Source organism: Phacochoerus africanus, chromosome 3 (assembly GCF_016906955.1).
Source record: "Phacochoerus africanus isolate WHEZ1 chromosome 3, ROS_Pafr_v1, whole genome shotgun sequence".
Classification (NCBI taxonomy): Eukaryota; Metazoa; Chordata; class Mammalia; order Artiodactyla; family Suidae; genus Phacochoerus; species Phacochoerus africanus.
In genome coordinates this window covers 130,376,037-130,396,147 of record NC_062546.1, presented here as the reverse complement: position 1 = coordinate 130,396,147, position 20,111 = coordinate 130,376,037, and the positions used below count along the sequence as shown (strand labels likewise).

Sequence of the window (20,111 nt, the reverse complement as noted above, 5' to 3'; positions counted from 1 at the left end):
TTTCTGCTATCTGCCAGTCAGAAGAGATTAAGACATCATGGATAGAGAAAGTAATCAGTGGTTTCCAAATTGAGCTCTAGGAGTTCCCATTGTGGCTCAGGAATAACAAACTTGACTAGTATCCATGAGGATGTGGTTTCGAGCACTAGCCCCGCTCAGTGGGTTAAGGATCCGGTGATGCCATGAACTGTGGTGTAGGTTGCAGATGTAACTCGGATCTGGCATTGCTGTGGCTGTGGTGTAGGCCAGCAACTGCAGCTCTGATTGGACCCTTAGACTTGGAAGTTCCATATGCCATGGGTGCAACCCTAAAAAGAAAAAACAAAGAAACAAACCAAAAAACTTGAGCTCTAGACAAGCTCTAGACAAGTTCTTGAGCCCCTCCCCATCCCTGACCCACTGAAGCAGAATTTCCTCATCTGATTCTCCTCTTTTCTAAAGGCATAGAGTAGATACTGGTGTGTAGGCTCCAGTTCAGTCAAGCTGTTTCTCACATAGGCAACTCCATGTAGCTGAGTTTTGGATAATCAGCAGGGATTAATTTGTCTAATCATGTAGGATCCACCAAAAAGTCAAATTGAAGTTTTAAAATGTAGCTAACATTTATTGGGCATTTATTATATTCCCTAGTACTGAGCAAATTCCCTCAAGCATATTTAATTCTCAAAGCTAACTTTGGTTGTATCCTATATAAACTAATAAAAAGGATTTATCAGATGGCCTCTGGACTGGCTCACAGACCAGAAGAGTTGCAAGGTTAGGAAAGACAGAAGTGACAACAGTTCTGAGAAACTCAGGAACAACTCTTAGTGCTTTGTGTTCTGCAAATGAGTTCATTTGCATCCTTTTTAGATTCCACATATAAGTGATATCAGATGATATTTGTCTTTCACTGTCAAACTTAACTTCACTTAGCATGATAATCTCTATATCCATTCATGTTACTGCAAATGGCATTATTTCATTCCTTTTTGTGGCTGAGTCATATTCCATTATATATACATATATACCATATTTTATTTATCCATTCCTCTATTGGCATGCATTTAGGTTGACTCCATGTTTTGGCTATTGTGAATAGTACTGCAATGAACATTGGGGTGTGTGTATATTCTCAATAAAAAACAGATTTTGAAGCAGTTTCCACATGAAGTTGCCTGGAAGAGTGGTGGTATTTTAGTGAATTATTTTGAGACCCAGAAAAGTATTTGTACAGAGTGAGAGCTTCCTCTGCTCATTTATTTGGTGAGTACTTTGTGAGCATATATTTGATTGCTAAGCATGGGGGATGCAGTGTTGAACAAGTTGGGCACATTTTATAACAAGTCTGGTTGCAGAAACAAAAACTCAAAGAAGATTTATCAAACAGTGTTTATTGACACAAAGGAATGGGCAATCTAAGGGAGAAAGTCTTTAGCAAAACTAGATGCAGTGCTGTCAGAGCTTCTCGCTCCCTCTCCATCTTCAGCTTCTATCCCCTGTGTGTTAGCTTCATTCACCCAGAGGATCCCTCCATGTGAGGACAGAGATGACCACCAGCACCACCAGGCCTGCATCACCCCAACAACTTGCAAGAGCAAGGGAAGAAAAAAACCCTCTTTTCTCCCAGCATTTATGGAAATGCTGAAAAAGAAAATCTGACTGGACTTTTGTTGATCATGTGCTGAACAAGCAGCTAGCTTTTCCCATCACTGTGACTGGGGAAATGATGTACACATTCTGACCTGCTCTTCTGACTCCTGTGTCCATTCCTATGGTGGAATTTGTGGGGCCACATGATTGACAGACCCACCAGGATCACACAGAGTAAACTAAAAGCACTCCCCCCAAATAAAAGAGAAGTACTGTTGCAGAAAAAAAAAAGGGGGGGGAAGGGATAGCAGGTAGAAAAAAAATATCACATTACATACAAACCACGGTTTCTGGCACTCATGACCTAGAGATTCCATCTTAAGGCTTTTTCTGTATGCACCTGTCATAATCCTAGGACCGGAAGTACAAGCTGATCTTCCCTCTAAAGGAGAAAGTAAAAAAGCACATGAAACCCTGTGTACAGATCAGCCAGCTAGAGAGGCTGAAAAGTGAATCTATACCAGCACATTCAAAGTAGAATCTACCAACCAGGGGCAACATCATCACCTGAGAGTCTGTTTGAAATGCAGATCCTTCATCCCCACCTCATCATGTCAATCAGAATATTTCTTTATCATTCTTACACATGCTGAAGTCTGGTCTATACTAGAGTCTGCAAAATGATAGGAATTCCAGAAGGGATGCTGCAAAAAAATAAGATCATGTGGGAGTGAAGTGAATCAAAACTAGGATGAAACATAAATAATAAAAGTATGAAATAAAGGGAGAAAGGGAAAGAAAGAAAAGCAAAGACATCCACAGTAGCAGAAGCAGGATTTGGATGGATGAGGCATGTTCTCAGGGGTCAGGCGTAGCTTTCAAGCCTACAGGCAACTATACCCTCTTGTATCTGAGGGGTTTTGGTTTTTTTTTGTTTGTTTGTTTGTTTTTTTGTCTTTTTGCTATTTCTTTGGGCTGCTCCCATGGCATATGGAGGTTCCCAGGCTAGGGGTCGAATCGGAGCTGTAGCCGCCGGCCTACGCCAGAGCCGCAGCAACTCGGGATCCCAGCCGCGTCTGCAACCTACACCACAGCTCACGGCAACGCTGGATCGTTAACCCATTGAGCAAGGGCAGGGACCGAACCCGCAACCTCATGGTTCCTAGTCAGATTCGTTAACCACTGCGCCACGATGGGAACTCCGTATCTGAGGGTTTTGTGTAGCAGTGGTAACTCTACAGCACAAAGGTAGAAAGAGCATGGGCTTAGGAGGCAGAAAGGCTTGGGTGTGAATTCTCATTTTGCCACCTCTCTGATACCAGTCTTCTAATCTATAAATTGAGGATAATGATATCTTCCTCATAGTATCCTCCTGAGGCTTGAAGGAGAGCCTAGCAAAACTTTTGTTTATTGTGTTAGTTGCCTTTATTTCTCTTAACCTTTTTTTTTTTTTTGTCTTTTTAGGGCTGCACCTGTGGCATATGGAGGTTCTCAGGCTAGGGGTCTAATTGGAGCTGTAACTGCCGGCCTACACCACAGCCACAGCAAAGCCAGATCCTAGCCGCGTCTGCGACCTACACCACAGCTCACGGTAACAGCAGATCCTTAACCCACTGAGCGAGGCCAGGGATCGAAGCCACAACCTCATGGTTCCTAGTCGGATTCACTTCCACTGCACCACAATGGGAAATCCTCTTAACCCTTTCTACGGAATGAAGACTAAGAGTTAGAAAGAATATGGAAAGAGATAGTTTGGGCCTTCATAGGAAAAAGAGCTTTGTAACACTTTGAGTCGCACTAGCCTGATGATCTATGACTGCCTTGTTATGCACTGAATGTTTGTGTCCCCCCAAAATTTATATGCTGAAACCCAAACCCCCAGTGTAACTGCATTTGCAGATAAGGCCTTTATAGAGGCAATTAAGGTGAAATGAGATTGTAAAGGTGGAACCCTGATCCAAGAGGATTAGTGTCCTTGGAAGAACAGATACCAGAGAGCTTGTTCCCTCTCCACCATGTGTGAATGGAGCAGAGAGAGCTCTCACAGGGAACGGATCCCTGCTGGCACCTTGATCTTGGACTTTCAAGCTTCCACAGCTGTAAGAAAATCAGTTTCTCTTGTGTAAGCCACCTGGCCTATGTATGATATTTTATTATTGCAGCTGGAACAAACTAAGGTCCTCTCCTCACTGGAATCATTAAAACAAGGTGACAGTCACCTCTCAAAGATACAGAGGAACTTTCTGCAGGAAGACCGTGCATGAGAGCAAACTATCTCTAAAAGTCTATCCCAGGGCTTCTCAATGGTGGCTGCACATTAGAATCACCTGGGGAACTTAAAAAAAATATACTGATGCCCAATCTCTCCTTCCCAGGCCAATTAAATCAGGAATTTCTGGGTGTGTGCGTTTTTAAATAGTGTCCCAGGTGATTTTAATGTACAGTCAAGGCAAGCTGAAAATCACTCCCTTAAGAAATATGAGACCCTTTCCAACTGTGAGTTACTGGTGTGTTTTTTTTTAAATAAATTTTTAATGGTGTTCTTTTATTTATTCATTTTGTCTTTTCTAGGGCCATGCCTGTGGCATATGGAGGTTCCCAGGCTAGGGGTCTAATTGGAGCTGTAGCCGCTGGCCTACACCAGAGCCACAGTAATGCGGGATCCAAGCCATGTCTGCGACCTACATCACAGCTCATGGCAACGCCGGATCCTTAACCTGCTGAGCGAGGTCAGGGATTGAACCCGAAACCTCATGGTTCCTAGTCAGGTTCGTTAACCACCACGCCACGACGGGAACTCCTGAGTTACTGTTCATTTACAGAGACTTACATCTGATGATATCAGGGGGAATGTGTCATGAACCTCATCTGATATATATGGAAGGGGGAATAGATAGCATTGTGAAGGTGCTCCCCATGTCATAAGTGAGCTGATAGTGAAGTTATACTGTCTTCCTATCTGTGACCTTTGGAACGCTCTAATGAGATGCAAACACTCTGTAGCAGTGTAGTAAATGTCTGTTGTTTTTGCTAGGCCAGCATCCCTGCCTTTGTTTTGGAAGAAGCTTGTCTTTTAAGGGGACTGCAGCTCTCTAATTCTATGCAGTCTTACTAGGACTGTCAATCACAGCCCCCCCCCCCCCCAAATGACTCAAACTAAGCCAATCAGACTCTTTCTTCAGGGAGAATGACAGTAGGAATCTAGATTGGTGTAGTATCTTGTGCCCATGGCACTACCTAAAAAAAACTCCTATACTTCTTAGTAAGATCATGTAGCTTCCTGCTTTCCTTTCTTTCCAAGCCCTGGCTCTCAGCATTTCCTTTAATTTTGTGAACTACAGAGTCTGCTTCCAATAAATTCCTTTTTCCACTTGGTGAGTCAAACCCTCTTTCAGTTGCTTGTAGAACTGGATCAAAAATTGGTACCTGGAAGTGGATACTGCAAAAACAGACTTTTAGTTGTGGAAATAGCAGAAGTAGGTAGGTTCAAGGCAGTGAGAATTCTCTAATTCAGCTGAGAAATTTGAAGCCAGTTCTCTTTCTTGGAATTCTCAGTTTTCACATGCACCAATATATTTTCCTTTTTGCTCAGTCTAGTCCTGAGCAAATGTAATATAAATGACTTATTTAAAACGCAAGGACTTATACTAGTAAGGTGTTCTTTGTAGTTAGTTGGGGGATTGGTGAGCTAGGAATGCCTACTGGCCCTGTTTTTTAACCCATCAGAGTAGCCTCTATGTACAGCAAGACCTGGCCCAAACCAAGCCGTTTGCTTTTAGAGCCCTCAAGCTAATCAACTGGAAATCTAGATACAGACAGAAGTATCCAACCAAACTCCCCATCTTTCTAAGATTACCAGAAAGAGCCCATGAAAAGCAAAAAGCAGAGTACAACAGGTGGATATCATAATAATGATGATGGCTACCATTCGTTAAGTCTTTATTATGTGCTAGACACTGGGCTATTATGTCATTTAATCCTGGAAGACCAGAAGACCAATACTATTTTGTTGTGTTTTGTTTTTAAGGTTGAGCTGCAGATACCCAGAACTGAATTGATTTAATCAGTTATTGTTTTCTGTTACTAGCATGATATAATCATCTGTCTAGACACGATCCCTCTTTTTTCTTATCTCCTTTATCCCTCATCCCTGAGTGTATCTAATGTGTGTCCTTCCAATCTATTTTCCATAGACTTACAGATCCACTAAAATATGTAGTGTAGTGTCTGCTTTTAAAATGTATATAAATGGATCATACTCCACATCTCACTCTGCAGTTTGCTTTTTTTATTCAGCATTAAATTTCTGAGATCCATCCATGTTGGTATATATAGATAGAGCTAGTTCATCTGTTTAAACTGCTCCAATGTATACTATCATATTAATATACTATACCTTACCTATGATTTTTTTCCTGAGGGATATCTAGACTGGTGCAAATTCTTTCCTATTGCACAAAATGCTTCAGTGAATAATCTTGTGCACATCTCTCTTGATGTATGGTATGGTCTCTCTAGCATTTACCTAGAAGCGGAATTGCCGCACCTTAAGATTCATGCATTTCAGTTTTAGTAAATCCTGCCAAATTACTTTACAAAATAGCTTTACTAATTTACACTACTACCAACAGTATATGAAATTTCTTGGAATAGATATTATCTCCATTTTGCAGATGAGGAAACATACAGAATGTCCAAAGCATTCCATCTGAACCATATCTATCTATCCAGCTCCAGAACTACACTATACAGTATATACTAAACAACAGTTGAACATGCAACTATCAGAACTTCCTAATGGGCTTAAGCAGTATGAGCATTTACCATCTCACTTAAAAAAGACATGAGAGGGAGGTGGTTCCAGAGCCACTCAGCAGCTCAGTTAGTCATCAGCAAGGTGAGAGTTTTTCATTTCACCATCCGTAGCTGTTGAATTTTCACTCTTTTCTACTTCCTCTCAGCCCTAGGATGGCTGACATTGCTCTGACATCACATCTGAGTTCAGAGCAGGAAAATGGGGGAAGCAATGGAACTATGAAGCTCTCTTCATGTTCCTAATCTTTTTATAGGAAAGAAAAATGCCTTCCTTGAATCCTCACTCACCCCAGCCTACTTCCTTTTTTGTCTCACTGATCAGAACCCACTGTTGGGCCAGTCTTTAGGCAAAATGGAATGAGATGATTATGTCTGGTTTAGATCAACTGTGACTCAGCCACTGGGGCTACAGGAAGGGTTTCTTTTCCTCGATTTCAAACCATCTCTATGTCTAAAACCTGTTCTATCAGCAAGAAAGAAACATCAATAACTGTTGGCTAGCAACTTGTTTTTCTTCCATCTTTCTTTTTCTTTTCAGATTTTTTTTCTTATTTATTTATTTATTTTTAGCTGGCTTCTGACTACTCAGATGTTAAGCAGTCACTTTGTCTTTTCAACATACTTACAAGAAGACCAACAGATGGCCAACATGCCAAATTTGAGTTGTGACCCCTACTGTATGCTTTCTCCCTAGGTGGACAACATCCATTTTCACAGCTTCAATTACCATTTACATATTAATAATGAAACAGGAGGGAAGGGGGGCAGGGCACAACCCTTAAAAAAATGACATACTCCTTGAGGATATGACAAAACCTGGTTAGAACCAACTAGGTCCAAGATGGTGGATGATTTGACTTCCAGTGGACCTTGAGCTTCATTGTACTCTATTGTAACACTTTAGCATGCTCAATGACATGCCCACAGGTGCTATGACAGTTCTAAGGCTGACCGCAAAAAGCCAAAAGGGAAAGTGGCGTGATTCCTGTAAACCCCTGCCCCTTCCTGGAAATAGTTGGAATAATCCTTCCACTCATTAGCCTATGAAATTGCCCAGCTCATAAAATTCACCACCTCATATTTCAGGGCCTATAACCTCTAGCCAGAGATGCTCACACTCTGTCTATGGAGTATGTTTCTCCTAGGGCTGCTCGCTCGCTCGCGCTCGCTCTCTCTCTCTCTCTCTCTCTCTCTCTCTCTCTCTCTCTCTCTCTCTGAGATAGCCCATACCTTGTCTATCTCTCAATAAATCTACTTCTTACCTATCACTTTTCCTCTTGCTGAATCCCTTCTGCGCTGAGACATAAAGCCCCTGAACTTCAGTTAAGTCCTGTGATTAGGTATGTGATTTTAATTAAAAAACTGTGGGTTCAAGTCCCAGTCTGGGTTTTGATCAGGTTTGAGTTCCAGCCAGTGGGTTTGAGTCCCAGTCTGGGTCTTGGCTGGGTTAGAGTCCCAGCACACGGGTTCGAATCTCAGTCTGAGGGCATGGTTTCAATAACCCCTAAATTTGTATTGCCAGCTTCCTCTTCATTTCTGAGCTTCAGATCCAATGTAACATAGCCTACTTACATATTCCTAAGAAACATCAAACTCAAGATATCCAAAGCTAAGCTTTTCATTTTCCACCCAAACTTGCTCTTTTGTGTTGTATCCTGCCTCAGTGAATACCATTCCCTTCTACCAAGTTGCCCTAGTCAGAGCCCTTTGAGACTTCCCACACAAGAGTTCCCAAATTTGTCTGCTTTTCTTCATCTCCATTGCAAACACTGTTGCTGAAACTTGGCCTCTATAGAAATGCAGAGACAGAGTTTTGGGTGAAGCAGAAAAAAATAGGTTTTACTGCTTTGCCAGGCAAAGGAGGCCACATCAGGCTAATGCCCTAAAGACTGTGCCCTCCTTTGAGAGAGAATAGGAAGTGGTGTATAGTTTTGGGAGAGAAAAATAGAGCCACAGATAAGGATTAGGGTAGATACAAGCTTGTATTCTTCTTCAAAGCTGGTGTTTAGCAGCCTGGACTGATTCCAGTGGTCCTCTTTTTTTCAGGAGTGAAGAATGCTTCATCAAGTAGTTAATATTTTTTATTTATTGGAGGTTTTAGTTTTGCAAAAGAACTCAAAGATATTGTTATGTATATTCCTTGAGGAGAAACCAGGACCCTGCCCTAAGGCAGCACTATTGTTTCTCTACTGCTCCTCAGTAGTCTCTGCATCCCCTCCCTCAGCAACTGTTTGAACCTACCCTTTAGAACTCAGGGAAGGGCATGGAGGCTTGAATGAGGCCCATTTCCTAAAAACAAGAAATGGGGGACACGGAAAGGTTTTTGTGCCCAGGAGCCTCACAAGGCCCTGCTCTGCTCAGTTTCAACACCTTGATCTAAAACTATGAAGTGTTTGTTGGGAGTTCCCTTCATGGCTCAGTGGTTAACAAACCTGACTAGGATTCATGAGGATACTGGTTTGTTCCCTGGCCTAGCTCAGTGGATTAAGGATCTGGCGTTGCCCTGAGCTGTGGTGTAGGTTGCAGATAAGGCTCAGATCCCATGTTGCTGTGATTGTAGTGTAGGCTGGCAGCTGTAGCTCTGATTTGACCCCTAGCCTGGGAACTGCCATATGCCGCGGGGAAGGGGGGCCCTAAGAAGCAAAAAATTAAAAACAAAAACAAACTATTAAAGAGTTTGTTGTAAGAACCAGATGCATGGGCACCTGAGTTGTAAAATGCAGATCTCAAGCCCTACCCTAGACTTCCCTAAGCAGAATCTGCATTTTATCAAATCCCCAGGGAATTCGCTAAAATTTGAGAACTTCTTACCTTGACTTTTGACAAAATGTATTTTCTGGTGTCCCAGCATCAATATGTTGCCCTTTAAAACTCTATATTGCAAACCTTTTAAGTCACTTCCCTCATTAAGTTCCATAACTAGCTCTCCATTGCTTTGGAGCTATAAGGCAAAAGCCTACAGAATACAAAGCCCTACAGAAATCCCCATCCTGCCTAGTTCCCAGCCCCATTCTGACTTGCCCTCTGGACTCCAGCCATGTTTGTATTCTTCCCATTCCTGTGTCAGGGCCTTATTTTTCCCCAGTCAGGGCCTTTTTGCCAGCTGCCCTCCCCTGCCAGCATGATCTCAACTTCCCTAGAGCATAGCTAATTCCTACTCCTTCTCTTCCTCAAAGAAGCCCCCTCTCTTACAACCCCCGTAAGGTCAGCCACTCCAGGTTAAGCTCTCTTTGCCACTGTGCTCCTTCCAACTGTTTATCACAGTTGTACCTAAATAATGGAGTGTGTACGTTTCCTTATCTTCCCCGGTTGAATTGAAGCTCTCAAGTGGCTGCCTCAGCTCTCCCATTGTTACATCCTTCCAGCGCCTAGCACAGTGCTTGATACATATTACACATCAATGAGTAGCTGTTGACTTGATGAATAGGAATGAATAATCATCTCCAGGGAGTTGTCCTGGCTCAGGGTGGCCCTGCTTTCAAATTCAGTTGGAATCAAGAATCTGAAAAACACTGAAGAGGGCCTAGGAAGTATAATTTGGCCACCAGCAAGCAGCTCAGGATGAAAATGTCCAATTCTGACAGATGTACCCCATGCACGTGCTGAAAGGAAAACAGAAGCAGCCCTCCTCAGAGTGGTGGTAAACATTCTGTTTCCCGGCCAGTGCCCTCCTCCTCAATACACTCCCAAGCTGACCTTTAGAAGGACTTTTGTATAGTGGGAGGTCTCTTTTAACCTCCAGTGAATAAGGGCGTGAAGTGGTGTTTGCTTTTTTCCCTTTGTTCTCTGGCTGAGAAAAGTCTGGAGGCGGTTGAGTGAGGCTTACTAATACAATTGCCTTCTCTTTCAAATGCTAAAAAGGGGTTTTGCTCCTGGTTTAATATAATCTGAGCCTTGTAGAGGTCTGGAAGGGATCCACTCCCCTTCCTTTTGGCATCTCATTTCCTGCAGGCTAGGGACAACATCGCAATTAATAGCAAAACCAAAGCTGTAAAAATATAGTCTACATTGCCCTCTAAGCATCTCGATGTAGTGAGCCAGCACAGGAGAGTCCATTGCTAAATTGACAGGGAAAGCCTGGAGGAGAAAGGTAGGATGTGCAGAGTCCCACTGTCCTGGCTCTGGACAGACCTCCTGGCATTCATGGCATTCCCCTTGCCGGGAGAGAGCTGGAGTCAGAGACTGACCTGCTGAAGTTGGCTGTAATCACAGCCCTTTGACTTCCATACAGGTGTGGATCTGGGGTTTGGGGGAGCATGGTGTTTATAAAATTTGGAGGGATCTCTTTAAAAAAGAGAATGTACAACTATGAGTGAGAGTGAGAATAAGAATTTGAAAAGAACTAAAGGCCATCATTGGCTTCATGATAATTACCCCTAAACAGTGTTTGCCTCTTGCTGGACGTTAGGCCAAAACACACAACCAAGCCAAAGATCAGGAAAAGCAAGTAAGGAGAACACCAAGGACCTTTCCTATCGCAGTGACTCCCTGAACAGCAAAAATAGGGAAGTTTTAAGCTAAGGATACATGCATTTCCAGGAAGGGGCTGGGGTGGTATATGCATATTCCTAAAGGGACTTGAGCAGGAGAATTCTGCATAGAATTGGGGCAAATGTTGACAGAGTCCAGACTTTAGTTGATTGAAGTCAAGTGGGTTAGTAAAGGTCAACATCATTACTCCTTAGGTTCTGATCACCTGGGGTTTCAGCATGTAGTTACCATCCTCCACCTGGGTGGGGGCTTTCAAAAATGTGTATCAGATTGTGATGAATATCCCTTGAAGAGAAACTGGGACTCTGCTTTTTGCTGAACTATTGTTTCTTGACTTCTTTCCCTTTGTTCCTGCATTTGCTCACTTCCCTTAATCACTCATTGCTGAGACTTGTTCAAAGACAAACATTGTGGCCAAGCATGGATCACAAAATGGCTTAGACCAAATGGCTTTTCTTATGTCAAGAAAGCCATGCTTGGTTCTCTTTCTCTGGAGACCCCTTTCCCTATCTGCTTGTAATACCTCTGCCTCTTCCCCCTAGCAGAGTGTACTGGAAAAGCCGAGGCTTGGTAACCCTTGGACAAGATACTCCCTCCCTAGAGCCTTAGTTGTGTAATCTGTAAAATGGGATCCTCTACCCAGAGAAATGATGTAGGGGAAAGACACTTGAGAGCAAAAATAAACTAATGTTTGATAGGAGATACTCAACAAAAATGCCATTTTGGAGACCTCCTCTCTGGGAACTTGTGGATCTATTCCAGGCTAGCTTCTCCTCTTCCATGTCTCCTTTAGCTTTATTGAAGTTTTTGTGGGTATTGCTGTAATCCATCTGGAATATATTATTACTTGGAGACTTAACAGAAGTTCCCAAACTGGTAGCTGAAATCAATACCATTTTTTGGAGATCACAAAGATTTCTAATAAGGTAAATTTGCTTTATTTTTTCAGAGCCAGTCCAAGGTTGTTGCTGTTGTTTTCTTTTTTTGGCTTGTTTAATTTAATATGTTTTAAAATTTTTTTTGTCACTATGCAAAAGGTAATCCAAAGATTAGTCTGGTGTGTGTGTGTGTGTGTGTGTATGTGTGTGTACACAGGCTGAGGGAATCATATTGTTTACCATCCCTAATGTCTGCCATCCCTCACCAGCTCCATGTTTGTAATCCCAAAGGCATCTGAGTTTATCATAAATCAAAATCAGCTAGTAAACCTGTAGAGGAATGGAAAAGTAAGAAGGAAAATAAAAGGACGGTGATGTAAAATCATCAGTCACAAGTAGGAAAATAGTATTGAGGTTCACTGGGGAGTCCTTGGCCTTGTACTGCCTTGTTCAACCCCCAGCCTTGCCACTTACCAGTTTTAACCTATAGCTATATTCATTTGAAATTTCAACAGTTTGGGGAAATGCAGAAGTTTAGACAAGAATCTAATTTTAATGAGCCTCCATTTACTGCTCTTTACCAAATCAAAGACCCATGGATTTGTAAGATAAATGCCCATTTCTAAGTATTAAAATGTGGGAAAGAATATGTTTCTCAGAAATGAAATATGGTAGTGCTCTTTCTAGTACACTACATCTTGCATCTCTCCCCCTCATTTTTCTTCATTAGAACTGTTAAAAGATAAATAGAGGCATTAAATTTTTTAAGTTTATTTGAGTAAAAATCAATTTGAATCTGGCAGCATCCATTCCAGTCTAGCAGATAGAAAGGAGCTCTAAGGAACTGTATAAAATGAAAGACTTTTATAAGAAGAAGAGAGTGGACATTTTTTACTAGGCAAAAAAAAATGGGGTGGTTTCTGCAAGGTTACTTTCCTTTAGGGGATAACAGGGGTCTGCCAGACAGATTCACTAACTAGTGATGATCAGGAGATCCCTGACTGACTGGTTTAAGATTCTACTTTTGCAAGAGCTGAAACTGTAATTAAGTCTCAGTTTGGTGACATGGGGCTTAGCATAAGTAACTCCATTTGATGCCTATTGTCTTTTTTGTTGTTGTTATTTGTTTGTTTGTTTGTTTGTTTTTAATAGCATAGTAGTAAATGTGCCCATGGCCAGCATTATTTATTAGCTGGATCATGTGTAGACATCAGTGTTACATGTAGCGATATCAGTGTGGGCTCCCTGTAGCATTTCATTGTACCCTCCATTGTCATCACTTCGAGATACTTGGCAAGTCATCCTTTCCATCTCAAGAAAGCTACTAGGCAACTGCATGATTTTATGGTTAAGCCACTCAAGATGGCTGTTCTCTTGCTCTCTCTACATCTCCTGCTCCATCAGTCCCTGCTTCACCTACAGCCTGCTCACCTGACTGATGACTGACCTTCCTACACACTTGCCCCCAACTAATGATTGTTCTAGCTTTAGATCATAATTCTGCCCTAGGCTTATCAAAGGGGTGGTGAGAGACATGTCCCTCTGCTGGTTTCATGGTAACCGACGAGCCAACCTCACATCCATTCCCCTTTTAACTAGTAGCCTCCCTCTGCCCCTGGGAGTGAAGACTGCTGCCATGTCCTGCCTGCTGTTCACCTCACATGGTGGAGTGTTGCTCTAGGATGTGTAAGATTGTCCATCCATCAAACCACTGTTGTCTCTGTTGATAACTCTTGGCTCTTTGGTTTTGAAGAAGAGCAAGTACAGGCCTGAAGCCTGTGGGGTGCAAAATTATATCCTAATCCAAGTTTTGGGCTGATATACCCTAAGGGCACTTTAGCTGAGGCTGTGGAGACCTGTGTGTGGAAATCCTCCTGTGGGAAACAGCACAATGTAAGAAATAAACATGGTTGGAGGAGGACTCAAGTCCAGTTGCAACTTCTTTAGCACAGTAGCTTTGAGACTTTAGACAAATGACGTCCATAAAATGACACCAATAATCCCACCTGGCCTATTTTTGAACGTCAGAATGAGGATTCACGAGATAATGCATGTGAAATATAGTGTGTGTGGATAAACTGTACAAGTATGACCTTCATAGCTTGTTATTTTTAGGAGAATGACATGGTGAAAATTTGGAAAATTACAAATAGAAAAGTTATGGGCATATATGATTGTGTATATATTCTGGAAAGCCTAAAAGGGTACATGCTTATCTATTTATTGTGGTGGGGTTTTCATATTTACGTCTACATTTATGAATTATTTTTACAAGTACATATTTTTATAATATTATTATTTTATTAAATTTCTCTAAAACAACAAAGAACCCCTATGCTAAACAGAAGCTCTTTCAAAACCTGTGATTTGGACAAATTGAATCCATCTTATTCCAGCTCCACAACTCACCCCCAGTCTGTTATCAGAGCAAGTAAAAACCAGCCCCTACTAACCCACTTCTCTTTAAATTCTACAGACTAATATTTGGTTGTTGTTGGTTTTAATTAGGTATCCTCATTCAATGGTTGGAATTTAAGATTGGAATACCTCTTTTAAAAGAAAAATTACTAATTTTCATACCACCATGTATCAAGATTTATAATCAAAGGGGATATAATTTGAGCAGAGAATCAGCAGTTTCCTCAAATTAGATACCCAGTATCTCAGAAATAGAAAGTTTCTAAGAGTTCCTGTCGTGGCTCAGTCAAAACAAATCTGACTGTTATCTGTGAGGATGCAGGTTCTATCCCTGGCCTCACTCAGTGGGTTAGGAATCTGGCATTGCCATGAGCGGTGGTGTAGCTTGCAGACTCGACTCAGATCTGGCACTGCTGTGGCTGTGGTGTGGGCCAGCGTTATAGCTTCAATTCTACTCCTAGCCTGGGAACCTCCATATGCCATGGGTGTGCCTCTTCCCCCCAAAAAAAGAAAGTTTCCAATAAAAGGTTAAAGACACCCAGAAAATTACCTTTTAGGAAATTTTAAAAATGCAATTTCACCTCCATGGCCAGTCTTTGTCTAGCTCTTTTGCTAGTTGAACTTCTTCCTCTCCTGTTAGAAACCAGTTAACATGTTTATAGCACTCTCCTCAGACCAACCTTCTCTCTAGCAGACTTTTCTCTGGAGATCTCTTCTATTCCTTGATTCTCCACCCATCCAGTGCTCTTTGCATATAATTTCCAATATTTTTCTCTAGCCTAACCCCCCCTTTTAATTCCTATAAGGCTTTTAAGCTATCGGCTCAGATAGGGTTCGTTGCTGGTATCTCCATCCAAACACACCCAAAGGCCCATTAATTTTTCTTTTTTGTACACCATAATTCTCCCCAGTCAACAAGGGCTGGCCAAGGCTGCCATTTCATTTTTAACTTCTTCCTTCTCTGTGTCCCTCTTCCCCACGATGCTTTGCTTAGATTTTTCTGACATCCTTTGCTTCTTCCCCTGTATCCTCCCACCTCTCTGGTTCAGGCTCTTGCTTTCACAAAAAGCAACGTGAGTGAAGAGAGACAAGCAATGGGAGGTCAGAAAGCCTTCACAATGGGACTAGTGTGTGACTCAGAACTTGAAAGCTATTCTCCTTAAGTGGAAAAAGTTATTCCAAAATAATGGAACAGCATCAATCGGGGCCCTTCAGGCATAGAAATGCCTGGCATCATTAAAGCAAGGCTGGTGGGGCTTTCAGGGTGGGTATGTACAGATATCCTCAGGGTGAGACTGGACAGATATGTTCATTCCTGGAAGTCTTTGGATTTCACTCCGTAAGCAGAAGAAAAATACAGACTTACATGGCAAGAAAACCTGTTATAAAACCATGTGACAGGAAACAAATTGTGGGAGCATTGATCATAGGAATCGATACACAACAGTTGTTTGAGTGACTAGTTGCTCGTGAGAGAGGGAAGGTTGGAAGATGAAGATGCCAGAGATAACTGAGCTTAGTAGTCTGGTTGTGGAAGAGAATGACTAACCTTAAGGAGATATGCAAATTAAGCTTTGTGCTTGTGAATGACAGTAGAGCTCAGTTTTAGGCATGTAGAGTGTGATGTGTCAGTGGGATATACAGGTGGAGGTGTCCAAAACACGCTATTACCTCTGTGAGGATGATCGCCTGGGAAATCTATTCCTAGCTCCCTGCTGGATGTATGGCTTTTATTTATATATGCCATCAACCCAAAGACAACCTCTCTAGCCCTGAATCCATCATGATTTTCATTCCACAAGCCATTTTCACCTTCCCACTGCTCTGTGGTGGTTAAAGAGATTTTCATTTCCCAAACTCCCTTGTCTACTACTTCTAGGTTGTTTTCAATTCCCCTCTCCTTTGATGCTCATATTTACTTAGGCACCAAATCTTACTGATTTTTTTCCTTTACAGCATCTCTCACTTCCACATGTCTTCTACCACGTCTAACTCTTCAAATTACCTAATTATGGTCCTTTTATTTATTTATTTTCTTTCTTTCTTTTTAGGCTGCACCTGTGGCATGTGGAAGTTCCTGGGCCAGGGAATTGAATCCAAGCCACAGGTTCAACCTATGCCGCTATACCAGGCCAGGGATTGAATCCAAGCCACTGCAGAGACAATGCTGGATCCTTAACCCACTATACCACAGTGAGAACTCCTGGTCGTTAATTTTTATAGCATAACAACTACCTTCTGATGAGACCCTTGCCTCCAGAATGTCTCCTAACCATCCATTCTGTCTACTACAATAAGGTTACCCTTCTGAAAACCCTAAATTGATCCTGTCACTCCCTTTCTCACAAACTTTGATTGACTTTCTGTCCTCAACAAGAGAAAGTTCAAATTCCTTAATATTATAAAATTCATAATATATGAATATTATGCTCTAGCATATTCTCCAGCCAAATTGATGTGTTTTCCATCTGGGAACCTATTTTTCTCTCTCCCAGCCTTACATGCAACTTTATTGGAGTATATGGAGAGTGAAAGATTAATTTATAGAAATACCTTGAAATGTAAGATGAGAGGGGCTTGGTATTCTGGCAGAGTTTCAGATGAGATTCCATTCTACATACCAGCTAGCCTGCCATGCTGGTGGACTCCAGTCACAGACCTAAAGTCTAGGGAAGAGAAGGAAATAAGGAGAGAAGGGGAAAAAGAGGAGATCCAAGAAAGAGAGGCATAGGAGTTAGCCAAGAATGACACAAATATCAGAGTTCTAAATAACAGTCTTTATAAATTTGAAATGATTATCCTCTTGTCTCTGAGCTTTTCAAGGGTGGAAACTAGGTCTCATTTTCTTTGTCTCCCAACACCCAGCCCAAAAGTTGGCACATAGATGCTGCTCCATCAAGGATCCTTACATGAATTATCAATCGGTTTTGTCTCCTTCATTGAAAAGGTCTCAATTTCTTCACTATCCCCTCAGATTGTATTTTGCAATCCTAAAGATTTCTTTTATTCTCCACCTACCTTTTCCAAGACGTCCAGAACAATATTGAAGAAAAAAAAATAGCACTTGAAAAAAAGTTTCTAAGGTATGGCATGTTATAGGAAAATTGATTTATCCCAACCTAGTCTTATCTTTTTATGCATTTCCAGGATCGTGCTTGACTTTCTGTCTCATTTCCAGCAGTTTATGAGCGACTTTAACCATTAACTCTTTCCAGCACCAATCATTCATTGTTAGCCACTACCCTTGTTATGCTGGTATATAATGTTTTCTCTCTTAATAAACATATTACTCTGTGCTAGTTGCTAATGAAGTTCATTCTTTCTGCCTCCACCTCTTCTCCATCTTGCCAGACCATTTGGAATTCTAATCCTGTCCTGGATGCCCGCCTTTCTAACTGACGATGGGTGTCATCTGCTAACAGCATGTATCATCTGTCAGCTCTGGGAGCTTATTTTCTGTTCTAACCATGTAAATCATTGATGAAATATTAAAGAATCTGTCCCAGAATAGAGTCCCACGGGATATAATTTCTAAAGTCCCTGAATTTGACATGAGTGCCATGGATAACAAACTTGTAAGAGGACCCTCTGCAGAGCCACACATCCCCCAGGGTGTTGACAGAATACATTCTTGGGGAGGATAATGAAAATTCTTCCTGGGGCCAAATAGCTATGGAGAGGTTGAGGAGAGAAACTTAACACACTGACTGCCCACTTCTTGGTGAGGCACTTTACATATGTTAATATAATCAATCCTCTGTAAGGCAGTTTAGGGTAGTGGTTAACACCATAGATTCTAAAGTTAAATTTTCTTTTCTTTCTTTTTTTTTTTTTTTTTGGTCTTTTTGCCTTTTCTAGGGCCGCTTCCGCAGCATATGGAGATTCCCAGGCTAGGGGTCTAATGGGAGCTGTAGCCGCCCGCCTACACCAGAGCCACAGCAACGCAGATTCAAGCCGCCTCTGCAACCTACACCACAGCTCATGGCAACGCCAGATCCTTAACCCACTGAGCAAGGCCAGGGATCAAACCCGCAACCTCATGGTTCCTAGTCGGATTCGTTAACCACTGCGCCACAACGGGAACTCCTAAGGTTGAATTTTCACTCCATCACTTTCTAGTTTTCTGACTTGGCAGGATATTGAAATTCTCTGTGCTTTAGTTTTATCATCTGAAAAATAAAAATAGAATTCACCTCAGAGTATCGTTTTGAGGATTCCGTTGCACATAAAGCACTTAAATGGTGTGCCTGGCATACAGAGAACCTTCTACAAATCTTTGCTATTATTATTATTATCTCCAATTAAAGTTGAGGAAACTGAGGTGGTACATAGAAGAGCCAAAATTTAAGGCCCAGGGGTGTCTGACTCCAATTCTTAAACTCTTTCTACTTTAATGGGCAGACTTTTTTTCCCCCCTCTCTCTTTTTTTTTTTTTTTTGGCTCTTTTTGGGCTGCACTCATGGCATATGGAGGTTCCCAGGCTAGGGGTCTAATCGGAGCTACAGCTGCCAACCTACAGCGCAGCCACAGCAATGCCAGATCCAAGCTGTGTCTGCAACCTACACCACAGCTCACAGCAACGCCAGAGCCTTAACCTATTGATTGAGGCTAGGGATCAAATCCACAACCTCATGGTTCCTAGTTGGATTTGTTTCCACTGCACCACAACAGGAACTCCAAATGGGCAGACTTTTACACTTAATATCCCACATATTTCCAAAGGGGACTTCAGATGAAAATGGCCATAGCAATCAGAAATGCATTAGATTATATCAAATCTCATAATTTAAGTCAATTTTTTTTTTTTTTTGGTGGAGAGGTGTTTGTATTTGATTAAAATCTTTTTTTTTTTTCCCACTGTACAGCAAGGGGGTCAGGTTATCCTTACATGTATACATTACAATTACATTTTCCCCCAGCCTTTCTTCTGTTGCAACATGAGTATCTAGACAAAGTTCTCAATGCTATTCAGCAGGGTCTCCTTGTAAATCTATTCTAAGTTGTGTCTGATAAACCCAAGCTCCCGATCCCTCCCACTCTCTCCCCCTCCCATCAGGCAGCCACAAGTCTCTTCTCCAAGTCCATGATTTTCTTTTCTGAGGAGATGTTCATTTGTGCTGGATATTAGATTCCAGTTGTAAGTGATATCATATGGTATTTGTCTTTGTCTTTCTGGCTCATTTCACTCAGTATGAGATTGTCTAGTACCATCCATGTTGCTGCAAATGGCATTATGTCATTCTTTTTTATGGCTGAGTAGTATTCCATTGTGTATATATACCACCTCTTCCGAATCCAATCCTCTGTCGATGGACATTTGGGTTGTTTCCATGTCTTGGCTATTGTGAATAGTGCTGCAATGAACATGCAGGTGCACGTGTCTCTTTTAAGTAGAGTTTTGTCTGGATAGATGCCCAAGAGTGGGATTGCGGGGTCATATGGAAGTTCTATGTATAGATTTCTAAGGTATCTCCAAACTGTTCTCCATAGTGGCTATACCAGTTTACATTCCCATGATTAAAATCTTTTGACTAGCATCCCTGAGGATACAGGTTCAATCCCTGGCCTCATAAGTGGGTTAAGGATCCAGTATTGCCGTGAGCTCTGGTGTATGCAGGTCACACACATGGCTTGGATCTGGCATTGCTGTGGCTGTGCTGTTGGCCAGCAGTTATAGCTCTGATTTGACCCCTAGCTTGAGAACCTCCATATGCCAAGGGTGTGGCCCTAAAAAGCCAAAAAAAAAAAAGAAAAAGAAAAAAAGAAAAAAATCAACCTAAGTTTAAAATTAAAATTCTAAAATTTTAGGGTTGAAAAACTATAAGGATTACCTAGTTTAAATTACTAGTTAATAAGAGACACTTCAGGAGATTTTTCTTTTTACTTTTTTCCTCCCAATTGCATAAGTGGTAAGTGCTTGAAGTAGAAAACTTGGAA

The 20,111-nt window shown here is 41.7% G+C and overlaps 1 long non-coding RNA gene across 1 annotated transcript; it reads right to left on the bottom strand.

The window, feature by feature from the left end:
• Positions 1-1,385: 1,385 nt before the first annotated feature.
• Positions 1,386-14,797, bottom strand: LOC125122206 (uncharacterized). Its single transcript, XR_007133728.1, has 4 exons — positions 14,725-14,797; positions 2,140-2,276; positions 1,911-2,014; positions 1,386-1,567 (listed from the first exon to the last, which is right to left on the bottom strand). It is a non-coding gene; the product is annotated as an uncharacterized LOC125122206 (long non-coding RNA).
• Positions 14,798-20,111: the final 5,314 nt, after the last annotated feature.